Source organism: Cyprinus carpio, chromosome A21 (genome assembly GCF_018340385.1).
Source record: "Cyprinus carpio isolate SPL01 chromosome A21, ASM1834038v1, whole genome shotgun sequence".
Taxonomy (NCBI): domain Eukaryota; kingdom Metazoa; phylum Chordata; class Actinopteri; order Cypriniformes; family Cyprinidae; genus Cyprinus; species Cyprinus carpio.
This window is the reverse complement of record NC_056592.1, coordinates 5859527-5874775: the sequence shown is the minus strand read 5'-3', so window position 1 is coordinate 5874775 and position 15249 is coordinate 5859527. Positions and strand designations below refer to the sequence as shown.

At 34.7% G+C, this 15249-nt stretch overlaps 1 pseudogene; it reads right to left on the bottom strand.

Moving 5' to 3' along the window:
• Positions 1-6602: 6602 nt before the first annotated feature.
• Positions 6603-15249, bottom strand: part of LOC109065023 — a 43965-nt pseudogene continuing 35318 nt past the window's right edge.

The following is a 15249-nucleotide window of genomic DNA, read 5'->3' as shown; positions in this document are numbered from 1 at the left end:
TATTAATGGTTCTATTATTATCAATGATAAAAAAAGTTTTTGCCTCTTAATATGTTTGTGGAAACCATGATACATTTTTTTTGATGAAATGAACATTGTATTCAGTTTTAATTTTTTTTACATTATATATATATAAGTTTTAAATTTTTTTACATTATATATATATATATATATATATATATATATAAAGCAATCTATATTACTATATTACATTATCTTTAATTTCTATTTCAACTGCAAATAAGTAAAACAGTATATTCAATTATATGCCATTTAAATTAAGTGTTATAGTGTTAAGTGAAGTGTAAGAAATATTATATATTTAATATTTTGTATATTTTAGATTAGAAAATATAGATGATAAAATTAAATACAAATAAAAGAACCAATTAGAAAAAGTATTTTCACATATGTGCCAATTAAGCGAAGTGTTAGTACATACTTCTTCGACATCTTGTGGCACCCATTTTATATGCAAGTGTGTTCGAGAGTGTGTGTCTTCATAAAGCAGAAGTGCCCTTTGTGTGTGCATGTGTGTGGTGTTTTGAGCACTCAAACATTACCTTAGAGTGGCTCAACATGGTCCTGTGTGTGTATGTAGAGTGTTCTCTCATTATCTGTCCGAACTAAAGAGCATTCACTGGAGAGGCCGTGCCCTACTCTTATTTACCGACACACGAAAACCAAAGATTCCAAACAATATCGAATGGATTCCTTTATCCTCACAAGTGCTCACCATCTCCTCCACCTTTGAATGTCCCCCCTTTTCAGATACCTGCACGGAAAAAGAAGAAGAGGAGAAATTTACGACAAAAGGATATCCTCAACTTTCTTCTGCGGCCCCTTTTGCAAACATGGAAGGCCTAGTTTAAGACCTTTATTTGTATTAAACCTCTCATTAACTCTGCTCATGCTGTCTCCCTCGGCCTGCCGTGGCTTAAGTAGTGTGCTTTGTAAAAAAGCTACCAATTAGTCACCCATCAGCTTCAATTAGATGAGACAAAACCTGTATAAAGATAACTCAACGAGAGCGGGAGGGAGGCAGCGGCCCAACAGCGAGCGCCCGCTTCACTGGGGCCCTTTCAGCGCCGAACGTACCCTCCTCACCTCGTTTCTCCTTCTCTACCTCTCTAAGAGCCCAGTGTTGTGGAGATGGGAAGCCAGGCCTCCCAGGAGTCTCAGAAGGAGGGCTATTCAGCCCCTATACCTGTTTACAGCTTCTAAAGCGTTCGCTTGCACACAATCGCCCTTTGTCCTGCCGTTGCTTCCTTTAACTTAGGCCTCAACAACAGCAAGCTTTCACTAGCGCTCTCTTTCTTTCTGTGGATTGAAGAGGGGAAAAAATGAGCTGAAGGAGTGGCTTTCGCCTCATTAAAATCGAATTTGCACTGTCCTGTAATTACATGGGAGGGCAACAATGTATTTCTTCCCCTCAATGAAGGTTTTTGGGGCAGTTAATTTGGTGCTTGCATTTAATCTCTTAAAAGGATTAATTAGTGCGGAGTGAAACCCTAATTTTCACTGTCGTCGCTGATGTTCGCCTGGAAGTTTTCCCCTCCGGTTCTTCCATACTGACGAGGCCGGGCAAGCAAGCACAGTTAATAAAATTACCTCATTAATTACTTGTATTCCAGCACAGTGACTTATTCAGGATCTGCCATTAAGCATTAGCTTGATGCTGTTTGAACGGGGCCCGGGCAGGGGCCACATTCATTTTCACTTGTGTTTTTGCCTTCATAGTGGGCAGTTCTAAATAATGAGGGAGGCAGCCAGTGAGATATAATTAGGAACAAGGGGCACTTAAGCAAATATTTGAAATTTAAAGGATGGCTCTTGTACACGGTCCATTAATTACACTGAACAAAATTATAAATGCAACACTTTTGTTTTTGCCCCCATTTTTCATGAGCTGAACTCAAAGATCTAAGACTTTTTCTATGTACACAAAAGGCCTATTTCTCTCAAGTATTGTTCACAAATTGTTCTAAATATGTGTTAGTTAGCACTTCTCCTTTGCCGAGATAATCCATCCACCTCACAGGTGTGGCATATCAAGATGCTGATTAGACAGCATGATTATTGCACAGGTGTGCCTTAGGCTGGCCACAATAAAAGGCCACTCTAAAATGTGCAGTTTTGTTACACAGCACAATGCCACAGATGTTGCAAGTTTTGAGGGAGCATGCAGTTGGCATGCTGACTGCAGGAATGTCCACTAGAGCTGTCGCCTGTGAATTGAATGTTTATTTCTCTACCACAAGCCATCTCCAAAGGCGTTTCAGAGAATTTGGCAGTACATCCAACCGGCCTCACAACAGCAGACCACGTGTAACCACACCAGCCCAGGACCTGCACATCCAGCATCTTCACCTCTAAGATCGTCAGAGACCAGCCACCCGGACAGTTGCAGCAACAATAGGTTTGAATAACCAAAGAATTTCTGCACAGACTGTCAGAAACCGTCTCAGGGAAGCTCATCAGCATGCTTGTCGTCCTCATCGGGGTCCCGACCTGACTGCAGTTTGTCATCATAACTGACTTGAGTGGGCAAATGCTCACATTTGATGGCGTCTGGCACTTTGGAGAGGTGTTTTCTTCACAGATGAATCCAAGTTTTCACTGTACACGGCAGATGGAAGACAGCGTGTATGGCATCGTGTGGGTGAGCAGTTTGCTGATGTCAACGTTGTGGTTCGAGTTGCCCATGGTGGCGGTGGGGTTAAGGTATAGGTAGGCATATGTTATGGACAATGAACACAAGTGCATTTTATTGATGGCATTTATGAATGCACAGAGATAACGTGACGACATCCTGAGGTCCATTGTTGTGCCATTCATCCACGACCATCACCTTATGTTGCAGAATGATAATGCACTGCCCCATGTTGCAAAGATATGTACACAATTCCTGGAAGCTAAATAACGTCCCAGTTCTTGCATGGCCAGCATACTCACCGGACATGTCACCCATTGAGCATGTTTGGGATGCTCTGGATTGGCTTATACGACAGCGACTTCGCACAGCCATTAAACAGGAGTGGACCAGCATTCCACAGGCCACAATCAACAAACTGATCAACTATACGGACCCCCCAATACAGTAAAACTGCACATTTGAGAGTGGCCTTTTATTGTGGCCAGCCTAAGGCACACCTGTGCAATAATCATGCTGTCTAATCAGCATCTTGATATGCCACACCTGTGAGGTGGATGGATTATCTCGGCAAAGGAGAAGTGCACACTAACACAGATTTAGAATGATTTGTGAACAATATTTGAGAGAAATAGGCCTTTTGTGTACATAGAAAAAGTCTTAGATCTTTGAGTTCAGCTCATGAAAAATGGGGGCAAAAACAAAAGTGTTGCATTTATAATTTTGTTCAGTGTACTTCCAGATGGGATTTTGGGGAATATTTCTGGCTGAGTAAATGTCCTGTTTACCTCCTCCCCATCCAGCCCCTCTTCTTTTAATCTTAAGAGCTTCTTGGTTGTTTCATGACGCTTTTTTTCTTTTTCGGTTTAATAACGTTAATGCGTTAAATGTCACTAGCCCAAAATTAACTTGATGGTATAAGAGAATAACTTTCATATCTATCATATAAATGTTCACATGTTTTAAATGGCTGCTCACTGCTCCAGGTGTGTGTTCACAGTGTGTGTGTGTTCACTGCCGTGTGTGTGCACTTTGGATGGGTTAAATGCAGAGCACGAATTCTGAGTATGGGTCACCATACTTGGCTGTACGTCACTTCACTTTCACAATGTCATGCAATGTAATCAAATACATGCATGTCAGTACAATTTAGCTAAGCCAGCAAAAACACCAGCTTGTTCAAGCAGGGGGGTCAGCTAGACAAGCTGAAAGACTGCCTTAGTTTGGTTCAGCCTTTTCAGCATGTTGAACCAGATCCAGTCATTAACCCAGCAGCATTGGTGGCATAATTTCTTCAAAGGAAACAGATCTAAACAGAGATGGACTTTAATTACAGCCTGGGGAACTGGGGCGCAAAACTTCTCAAAAGAGAGACATGGAAAGGGTGTCAGGCTTTTGAGAGGAGATAACTGGGACCAGATCTGAACATGGATTGATTTTTGGGTATTGTGCCACTCAGAGAGCAAGCCAAGGCAGTCCTGAATGAGTTTCAATGTGCCAAGTAACCCTTGTGAATGGGTTGAGATAGAAAGGGGGGTGTTCATGTCAGCTACATCTCCATCCAAAATAACCAGAGGCTATCAAATGTCAAAGTAAGAGCCCCTTTTAATAGTTATTAAGCAGTTGCTCCATGTTTTTGGCTTGTTTTTAGAACTAGGCCTAAAACAAATCAAGGAAAGTAAATAGTTCAACCTGACTGAATGTGTTTGGAAAGGTGGCATGAGAGGCTATAAACACTAATTCAAGCTGTCTCTATTGTATATTTTACATTTATTAAATTTAATCGAGTGAGTGAAGTGCTTATGAAAGGCATTTTGTGTTTACTTCATGCTCCACCTGATTATTTATCTCATTAGCAGGCGGGAAATGAAGACACAAAGGATGATGGTACTCAGTGACCTGTGCTGTATTAAAATAAAGTGATAAATTTACTCAGGGGTCAAAACACATTAGTACGATCACTTTTCGCCAGTTTTCATTTATAGGTTTGTCATAATCTTGTGTGTTATTGTTGCCATCTTGTGGAACACTCACCTCACAGCATTATATGCAATATTAAACAGCATTATAATACACCACTACTGCTATCTAGTGGTTAAATAGCCACACAACAAATAGTGTACTATATAAAAGGGCAATACAATGAATCCAAATCAAATCCAGGCAGAGTATATAAACACTTGTAAAATAAAGTTAAATAAAATAAAACTAAGTCTAAAATATATAGATTTTTAAAAGCAATAAAATGAAATCAAATAAAAGAAAGGCAGAGAACATTACATATAACTTAACTCCCAGGCTGGGAAGGCACACATTTGTTTCATTCATATGAGAGAGATTATCCGTCTCTCTTTGTGATTATTTTGAATAAAGTGTATAGTTTAAACTTTTTTTTTTTTTTTTTGTGTTTTTTGTATTTTTGTTTTTTGTATTTATTTTTAATTTACTTTCTATTGACTATTTTAACATCCTTTTATAATTTTTTTTTATTGTATTTCAAATTAATGTGCAAAATGTCTCAAAAACAAACAAACAAAAAAATAAGGTCCTAGTGTTTCAGCTATATATACATGAATTATGAAAATTATGAATTATAATTATTTGAAAAAGTAAATATACTGAAATTTACTTGTGTGTATGACAAAATGTCATGGGAAACTCTGACTTTGCAATTAAATTGTGTAATGTGGATCTATTTTTAATCCACAATTTGCAAAGGAGATCAAGTACCACAAAAATAGACATCTAATTCTTCTTACGCGTTCTTTAATAACAGGCAATGTAAACTTACTGACCATTTCCAAACCTTCATATTAATCGTTTCACTTAGTCAAATAAAAATATTGTCTTTGCGTTCACACAGTACTCACAGCTCAAGTTGCTCTGGTCTCATTGGAAAATGATGTTTTGATGAAGTCTGTATAAATGGCCTACAGGGTGAACTGGCCGCAGTTGTTGGCTGGTTACTTCAGACAGTTTCTCTTCATGGGCCATTACTGTGTGGCTCTCACACAGATCAGTACAATTTAACCATGAAATGTGGAGGGGAAAACAGTGTCAGAATCAGACGGGTGCCCGATGGTGGGAAGAGGGGTAAGAGGTCAGTCAAGCATGTTAGGATCCGATTTCCAAGCTTAAAATGGAAGAATTAACGAGTTTAGTTAACCTCAACTATGATAAATGTTCATAGGATAAATAGATTTTACATTTATATACAGGTTATGTTTGATGTTTTAAATATTAAATTGAATGTTCTTTGTCTTGTTTTGCATTTCCATGATGGGTGGCAAGGACCAACAGAATCCGTTCACACATGAATTATACTAAATGTTTCTTACGCACCCAACTCAAACAAGTTATCACTGATCACTGAAGGATCATGTGACAGTGGAAACTGGAGTATGGCTGCTGAAAATTCAGCTTTATCACAGAAATAAATTACATTTTAAAATTTGTATACGTTAATATTTCACAATATTACTGTATTTTTGATCACACAAATGCATCAATGATGAGCATAAAATACTTCTTTCAAAAATATTAAAACATTTTACCTACCCAACCTTTTGAACTTTAGTGTATCCAGTTAAATAAGAGATCAAAAAAGATATTACCTCTGATTCATTTGTCACACTGGAAATGGAAGGTCAAGGTGAAAGCATCAAGTACTCAGAGGTATTCTGCAGGGATTGGTATTTGGCCCACTTTTATTTTACCTCAGGTTCCAGTTTTACAAGGCTTGCAGAGCGTTAACATACAGTCACTCCTGGAGTTCCTTAGTCATGTCAACACCTATGTTAAACAGATCCTACAGAAGATGCAGAAGCAGCTATCCATGATCTTGTTTTCCTCAGAGATAAATGAGCGTACAGGAAGGTCAAATGGCAATGACGTTCCATAGCTTTGAACCGCTTCATGAACTGTGAGGGGGAATACAAAGAAGAGAGAGTTGAGAGAGAGGGCAAGGTGTTTAATAGGTGAGGACAACAGAGGGAAACAGAGCTGCTGAAAACTCACACTGATGGGCCTCTATTATTGCTGAATCATGGGTTTGAACTGAATGTAACATTTTATAGAGTGCCTGTGGATTCTTTAGAGGATTCTTTAATGAATAGAAAAGAACGGTATTTATTTAAAGCAGATTTTTTTTTTTTAATCTTTTTTTAATCTGATCAATTTAATGCACTCTTGCTGAATAAAATAATTATTTCAAGTAATAATAATAATGATGATAATAATAATATTAATAAAATGTTTGACCCCAAAATTTTGACCAGTAGCACGTTGCACATTCTATATATTAATTAGAATAAAATCATTTTAAAGAATTTTAATTCTTTTTAAGTGTTATCTTAAGAAACCTTGGAACTACAAAATATTATTAACTTTTTTTCCTTAAGATAGAAAGAAAGAAATCAGCAGTTAAGAGGAATTTGATACTTAATGTTCCGTGAATCTGGGCCTAGAACAGGAGAACCATGGTATATGTAAGCTGTTAGTTCTTTGGTAGACAAATGACACATTCAAAATGCCCAAAATACAAAATGTACATCCTTTATATTATAAAAATAGAAATTTCATACAATGAAATTCATTTAGCATTTTTCAGCAAGTATACAGTTAAATAGTCGTTTTGTGATATTTACACTACTCATTCTCTCTACAATCAGTTCTTTCTTTCAGTTCTGCCACTCTTTGAGGGCAATCTTTAAATTGGCCAATCTGGATTATTTAAGGTCCGGGGCAATTTCCTCTTCCTGGTGCTCTTAGGCGGGATCTGGGGTTTGTAGTCTTCTCCGGAGCCAAAGTCCAGGCTCTCCTGGGTGTCCCTCCAATTGTCCGGGGCCTCTTGTGGCGGGTCGGGTGGTAATTTATGTAGTGAGTGGGTCTGTTTAATGATTTGTTTTTTATGTATGTGTTGTATTTAATTATGTATGTCATCATTAGTGAGAGGAAGTCAAAGGATCCTGGTGGGCCCTGAAAACACAAGCACACTCATCATCACATGAAATTCCCGGTCACTGGAGTAAATGTTGTTCCACACCAACAGGATTAACAGAAATAGGCATTAAGCAATCATGTAAAATAAAGATGATTCGCAGTCTTTCTGTATGTCTAATTTAGTGAGCTGTTCCTACCTTCCTGTAGAGCTTGGATACTTTAAACACAGAAGTATGGTCACAAGAATGAGAATTTATGTGTACATGATTTACAGTAACTTTTTAGAATTTAGTTTTCTTTAAACACTATGTACTCTGCTATTGCACCATAGCAGCTTGCAGTTGTCTACACTGCCATCAAATAGGCTTAATTAAACTAACTAAAAAATAAAACATAACATAGAATTTATAGCAATTTAAATGGCGAGACTTATATTTACCCCCCTTTTTTTTTACAAGTCTTACCATTTAAATTATTATAAATTTAGCATTTTTATTTTTTATTTCTTTATTAATTTTTATTAATTTATTTTTATTTTGAGCATTCTACAGATTTTGCTAAAATAATGCATGCAAAAACACTGAAAATATGAAATGAAAATATTTACCAATTTTTTTTTTGTTTTTGTTTCCTATTTCCAGTGATTGAATAGCAAAATCTATATATTTTTTTATATTTAAAATGAATAAATAATTTATTTTAAATGTAGAATTTATATTAATTAAAATGGTAATATAAAGTTTCTGCAAACGGAAAAGTGGTAATATAAAACAAACAAACAAACAAATAAAAAAAATAGAAATAGAATTTATAATAATTTAAATGGTATATGATTTTGCATGCATTTTTTAGAACAGCAAAATATTTTCAAAATTCATTTCAAATATAGAACTGCAAATACATATGGACATATGGTTAATAAAAATAAAAAAAAAATCATAATACCGAAGCTACATTCATGTGTTAATGAATTATCATTTTTACTATTAATTGATATTGTTAATAGAATTTTATTATATAAAAAACGTACACATTCATAAATATAACATTACAATATAGCTCAATTACTCTTTTTTTCCCCAAAATTTTTATATGATTTTAATTTAAATTGAGATTTAATGTATTTGTTAAATAAATAAATCAATCAATAAAGTAATCTGGTTTTGTTGTGACACACAGCCTTTCCAGTAAAGTATAAAAAGGCAGAGCAAAGTTCGCAAGGGGTAGAAGATTTTGTGTATTTGTTAAATAAATAAATCAATGGGGGGGGGGTTTTTTTTTTTTTTTTTTGTATAAAAAGGCAGAGCAAAGTTCGCAAGGGGTAGAAGATTTTTTTGGTTCTGTTTTCAAGAGAAAGATGTCTTTTTTAGTTGTTTTTGTGGGTGATAGACAGAAAGACAGATGAAGAGTGATCAAGATTAAGAGCGAAAAAGACCAACACAGACAAAAATATTTCAGATATAAGAACCATGAGAGAAAGTGCCATGATAAGAAGTTCTTACTGGAGGTCCGGAAGGGCCGGGGACCCCTCTCTCTCCCTGGAGAAACCAAACAAAATATATATTTGGGTTAGCAGGATTACAGTAAAGAAGCCATGAGAAGTCCAATGGGACAGTTATTGCCCGCTATCTCTCAGTAACACGATCACACGTGAAAAAACAAGCCATCACTGGCCACATCACAATCAGACATCTCTACTCCCGTCATTCAGCAAATTAATCACTGCACAATCCAATTTAGCTGGAATGTAAAACCAAAAGACAAAAACAAGTTTATTCAGCATCTGAGTGTATATATTAATGTTATCTTAGCAGTGTTTCTGCGCACCATTTGGAGCTGGTCTTTAGCTCATTTGGGCTGAGGTATGGCAGTAGGTACCAAACAGACAGACGTTGTGAGATATTGACCCCTCTGTGGGAATTATGTAGGGTCAGGGTTCACGGAGAGGTAGTAAGTGGCCCAGATGTTTTTGATTTGTGAATATAAAGCCAGAAAAACCTTCTATACAAACATGTAACAGAAGTCTACACACTATACACGGATCAACCTTGAACCTCTGCATGCACACGTATGTCGGAAAACAAACAAAACATTGGAAAAGCATGCTTATGTAGACCTAAATATGTGAATGTGAACACTTATGGCTAAGCTAGCCAGGTTTTGTTGTGTTCTGAAATGTCTAAAAGTGAAATTCATGAAGCCACATGATACATTAGTGTGAAGAGTTTACTTCTACATCTAGTTTCAATTACGGATAATCAAGGGACAATCAATCTGGTTAAAGCGAGTTAAACTGTTGACATATTTATTGCTAGCTACCTGAATAATAACATCCGGTTTATTGCACTGACTAGGGGTGTAACAATACACTCATGTCACGATTCAGTTCAATACACAATACTGATCTTACAATAAGCTGAAATGGTTTAAATAGTATATAATTACTATTAAGACTTATGATAAACAGTTTAAAAACAGTACTGTTCATTAAAATGCTAAATTTTGGTATTACCGTACATGAGGAATGGACTACATACATTTTAAAAATACTAAATATTGTGTTTTAAGTATTTTAATAAATGTATTTTAATTTAGGAAACACTTTATTGTACTGTGTCCTTGTTACATGTAGTTACTAAACTAAAAACTATAAATAATGGATAATTACCATGCAAATGACCCTAAACCAATCCTTAATCCTAACCCTATAGTACGTACATGTAACAGTTAATTAATATTTCTCACTACTTAAATGTATAATTACACTGTAACAAGGACACCTTAAAATAAAGTGTAACCTTAATTTAGTAATTAATAAACATGAAAGCTCAAATGTGTGACCTTCTGGGTTTATGTTATTTGATGTTTAATTAAATCCATCTAAAATTTAATTTTGAGTGAACTATACACAATACGTCTCTATCCATGATATATTGCTACATTTTTGTATTGCAATAGGGCCTATATTGTGAGAATATATTGTTACACCTTTATAATAGACATTTAAAGGCAACTTTTTAACACCACAGTAATGCAAAAAATCACATTATATATCTACAACATAAAAGCGCTTGCAATATATTGAACATCTGCATAGACATTTGTGTAATTGTGAACAGAATGTTTCTGGTTTCGTTTTGAGTTATCTTCACTGGATTTTGGTGTTTTTAGTGTGTATTGTGTATTATCCAGTCTTAGTGTTTTTTATTTTTGAATTTATAATTCATTTTTTATTTTTTTTGAAAATTTTTTGATTTAATTTGTTATAATATTTAAAATTAATAAAAATTATATTGTTTTACATTTCTTTTTAGACCATTTGCTAGCAGATCACTTGTAACAGTTATTTGTGGTGCATGTGAAATCCCTCTGTGTATTTTTACTCAGTATTTGGACTAATCATATAATAATTCATTTCAAGAATGTAATAATGGGTTTTTGACATTCTAAAATATGTGCAATTCGTCCCGCCATCTATGATGTCCTATTTGAATATTTTGGTCATTGACCCAACGCCATCCAAGAGATTATTACATTAGTGATCGGTCACCATTGATCTTATATGTCTTTATCCAGTTTTTTTCAAATATTTGCACTCCACACATGGAAAACAGCCCTTGGCCACAGCTTTGAAAAATAGTGGACAGAGATAAAGATAGATAGAAAACATACCTTCATGCCATCTCTTCCTGGAGCCCCGGGTGGACCCTATGAACACAAAACAAAAACATCCTAATTAAACACACAACCACACATCTACTAAAAAAAATACGGGACAAATATATAGGTTTAATTTTTTATGACAGCACAGGGGAAAGGTTTATTACTTTATTAAAAATGCTTTATTAAAAATGATTCAAAATTAAAAATTTATTAAAAGCGCTGTTTATAATTTTTTTTTGTTAAAAAGTATTAGTCATGCTGTAAAAATGTTTATTAATAAAACGTGCAACTTTAGAATTGTGCTTTTAAATAAATAAATAAATAAATATTTACTTGCTACTTAAAAGTACCTAAAATATACAATTGTTCATGTTTAAAATTAGTTTTAAAAAAAACTTTCGCATAGCGAGAGCTTTAGAATTGTCCTAACTAAGTAAATATACAATTGTTCATGTCTAAAAGTTCAGTTTAGAAATGTTAACTGCTAAAAAAAGATCTATCATACTGTAAAAATATTGTATTGTAAATACAATATATTTTATTTTATTTTTGAATGAATGAATGAATGAATAAATAAATAAATCTATGTTTAAAAGTTAATCTCTGAAAAGGCTTCATAAAATTGATTTTATCTGACAAAAACCATGACAGCTAAAGGCCAAACTAAGGACCCTTGGAATATTTATATTCACTGAATTACAGATTTGATGGTCCTATTCATTCAACCCTCAAATATTTTCACACATCAAATCATGCCTGTCAAGATCTCTAGGGCAGATCTGAGCCATATTTGTACCAGAATGGAAAACATGATACATCGATCTAAAAATACTTAAACTCTGGGTTTTTATGTGGGGGATTAGAGAGAGCCGGTTCTGTGCCAACAGCAATGTTAACAGTCCTTTAGTAAAGACACAGAGTGCATGCGTTCATGGATGGAGCGGTTGTGACAGACGGGGGAGGCCCATGGTTTTGGACTTGTATTTATGCGCATGCAAAACACAACTCAATCTCACAGACACAACTGGTGGCAGCTCCTCAGACCGTGTTTTCCAAGAACACTGTTCCTAACTGCATAACTTCTTATTTATCAAAATAAAAACTGAAACTGTGAGCACTCTAAACTAAATTCATGTTATGAGCTACGACTCCAGAGCATTGAAGGGCTCATGTTTCTACATCTAGGATTCATAAATTACAATATTTCAGCAGTATTTTTCTTCACTGACGACTCGTGCTTCAGTGATGAGGTCCAATGCGTTAAAAGCAAAAGGTTGACTCTATCGGAAGGGTTAACAGTCGGCCTCGAGAAGCACACGGGCCAAAGAAAGCAAACCATGTGAAGTAACGCAGTCAGCCTTTTCCCTGTTATTGCCATTATCATTTGTCCACATCCAGAGCTAGGATGAATGTTGTGCTTCGGCATCTTAAAAAATGTATTGTTTCTACACGCAAACTATATATAAAAATTGACTTAGAAACAGATTTAGGTTTGGGGTTATATCAAGCAACAATCAAAAAGAACAGGGGATCAAACGTGATAAAGGAGGACAGATCGTGTTAGAAAAAAAGATCAAAAAAGGAATTATAAAAAAGGACGAAAGTGATTCCTGTTCCCCGTCCTAGTTTCCACCCCACCTGCAAAGACGCCCCCCTTCAGAGAGTCAGAGGTCATCCAGCTGAAGGTCAGGGGGTTTAGGGGACACGTGTTCAAACGCTGGCCCAGACGGTGACCCAGCTAGGCTTGAGCTGAAAGCACGATCTGAAAATCTTTGAAATCACTTTGAAAAACGTAAGCCTCATTTCTACTTATTTAAATGAAAAAAATAATTTAAATGAAATCAAAAATGTATATATTTAATCATTTATAATGTTATTAGTAAAATGTGTTAATTAAAATTAATATCAAAACAATGTAATAATAATAATATATAATGATAATAAATAATTATTATTTTAATACATTTTAATATTAATGCTATAAATTAAATATTTTAATATTTAATTAATTTTTTTTTAATTTTTAATTAAAAAATAATGTTAGTTTAGATTATGAAAATGTCTAAAATGTTAAAGTGACACTTTGTAAACTTAAAACCACATCCCTAATTTATTTGAATAAAAAAAACGCAAATGCATATTATATTAATTCATAATGTTAATATTAAAATGTATTAATTATAATAATATTAAAATAATTGAACAATATGATTATTCAATTATTTAAATGCATTAAATATTATTAATGTATTTAAATTAAGTAAGAACGTTGATTTAATTATTAAAGTGCTACTTTGAACTTAAAGCCACATCCATGCTTTATTTAAAGTAAAAATTTAAATAAAATAAATATTAATATTTAGTAGTAAAATTTACATGAAATATTACAATTCATATTAAAATATAATAATAATAATAATAATAATAATAATAATAATAATAATAATAGAAGGTATAATTTGAGAGTATATTTACATTCAATCAATTCAGTGTTTGTTTGATATCAGTCATAAACATTGCTGTATATGTGTGAAAAGAAAAACAAATATGTTGAATTGAATTTTTTCATTTTAAATTTGGGCAACTTTCAGGTGTGGAAATCTTGTGCCCATCACAACCAATCAGAACAACGCAGAATCTGCATAGCAATGCCCTGGCAACCACTCCAACACACAATGGCATGTAGCCATGTAGGCTCAAGCAATCACCACTCACATTTCTGAAATAACATACAATGGAGTTGATTTTTACTCTAACAATACACTTTCTATGGATGATGGGATGTTACTGCGAGCAATATTTTGAAATTGGGACTACACATATAATACATATAAAAGCATTTAATTGGTGGTGTCAGTTTGATATGGCACAAGGATTAACAAAATCATTTTAATAGTACTTCATGTCCAAAAAAAAGAAAATAAAAAAATCAATCACTGGCTCAGTGTGTGTTTATTAAACGTAAACACACTCGGTGATGTCTTAAGTGAATTTAAATGATCAGGACATAAAAACGTGTGTCAAAATATTGGATCAGTCCATTAAGCCTTGCAGTGTAACACTGTGATAAATTGACACATCTCTTTACATAAATCTACAGACACAATCATGAGAAGCAGGATATTTTGTTGCAAACTCATTGGTCCAAAAGCCAACAACCACATATGCTGGAAGTGCGAAGACTCTTCAAATGATTTGAGTACAAATGAAACTGATCCTGCACCCTCTGATCCAGTTTCAGTCTTACAAGTCTGCTGAAACTATTAAGAGCCCGTAAAAGCAAACATGAAGTGGAACTGCATCCAAAAACAAAGAATTCCATGGCTATGAGAGCTCAAAACTGATTATGTCCCAAATGAGACCAGACATTACAGATTTACTCAGCATTCATGACCTTAGAGTAAAAATATTTCAAGTACAAATGTATCTGAAGTGTTTAAAGAAAACATTCAGTGACATTTCCACTGTCAACAACATACCAAATTGCTCAGTAGATCTACAAATATCCAAGGCTGTTAACTTACTGTAAGACATTGTCTGCAGAGACTACAAACACACATGCTGCAAAGTGACGATTCGGCTGAAAAGTTTAACATTTAAAGGTCTGCTGTGATTCACAGCACTTGTGATTTGAGTGTGAAAAAGTGTGTGTGTGAGATGATAATTCATTATGTCTGTCAGTGTGGTGGAGAATGTGTGAGGAGTAATGAGGGTTAACAGTCCATAACAGGAAGTGTAAAGCGTGTCACCGTCGAAAGCAACCAAAGGTCAGCGAGCTTTAACACCTTCATGCTGTGTCTAAAATGAAGCTTGGCTCAATAAATCTGCAAATGCTCAAAGTGAAGAATAAAGACGCTGTGCAACAATGAAGATCAAGTGCAACGGACAATTAGGAAGTTACTCAGCATCTTAAGAATGTAAGTGTGAGTGAGTAAGTGACGTGACGTGGCCAAGTATGGTGACCCATACTCGGAATTAGTGCTCTGCATTTA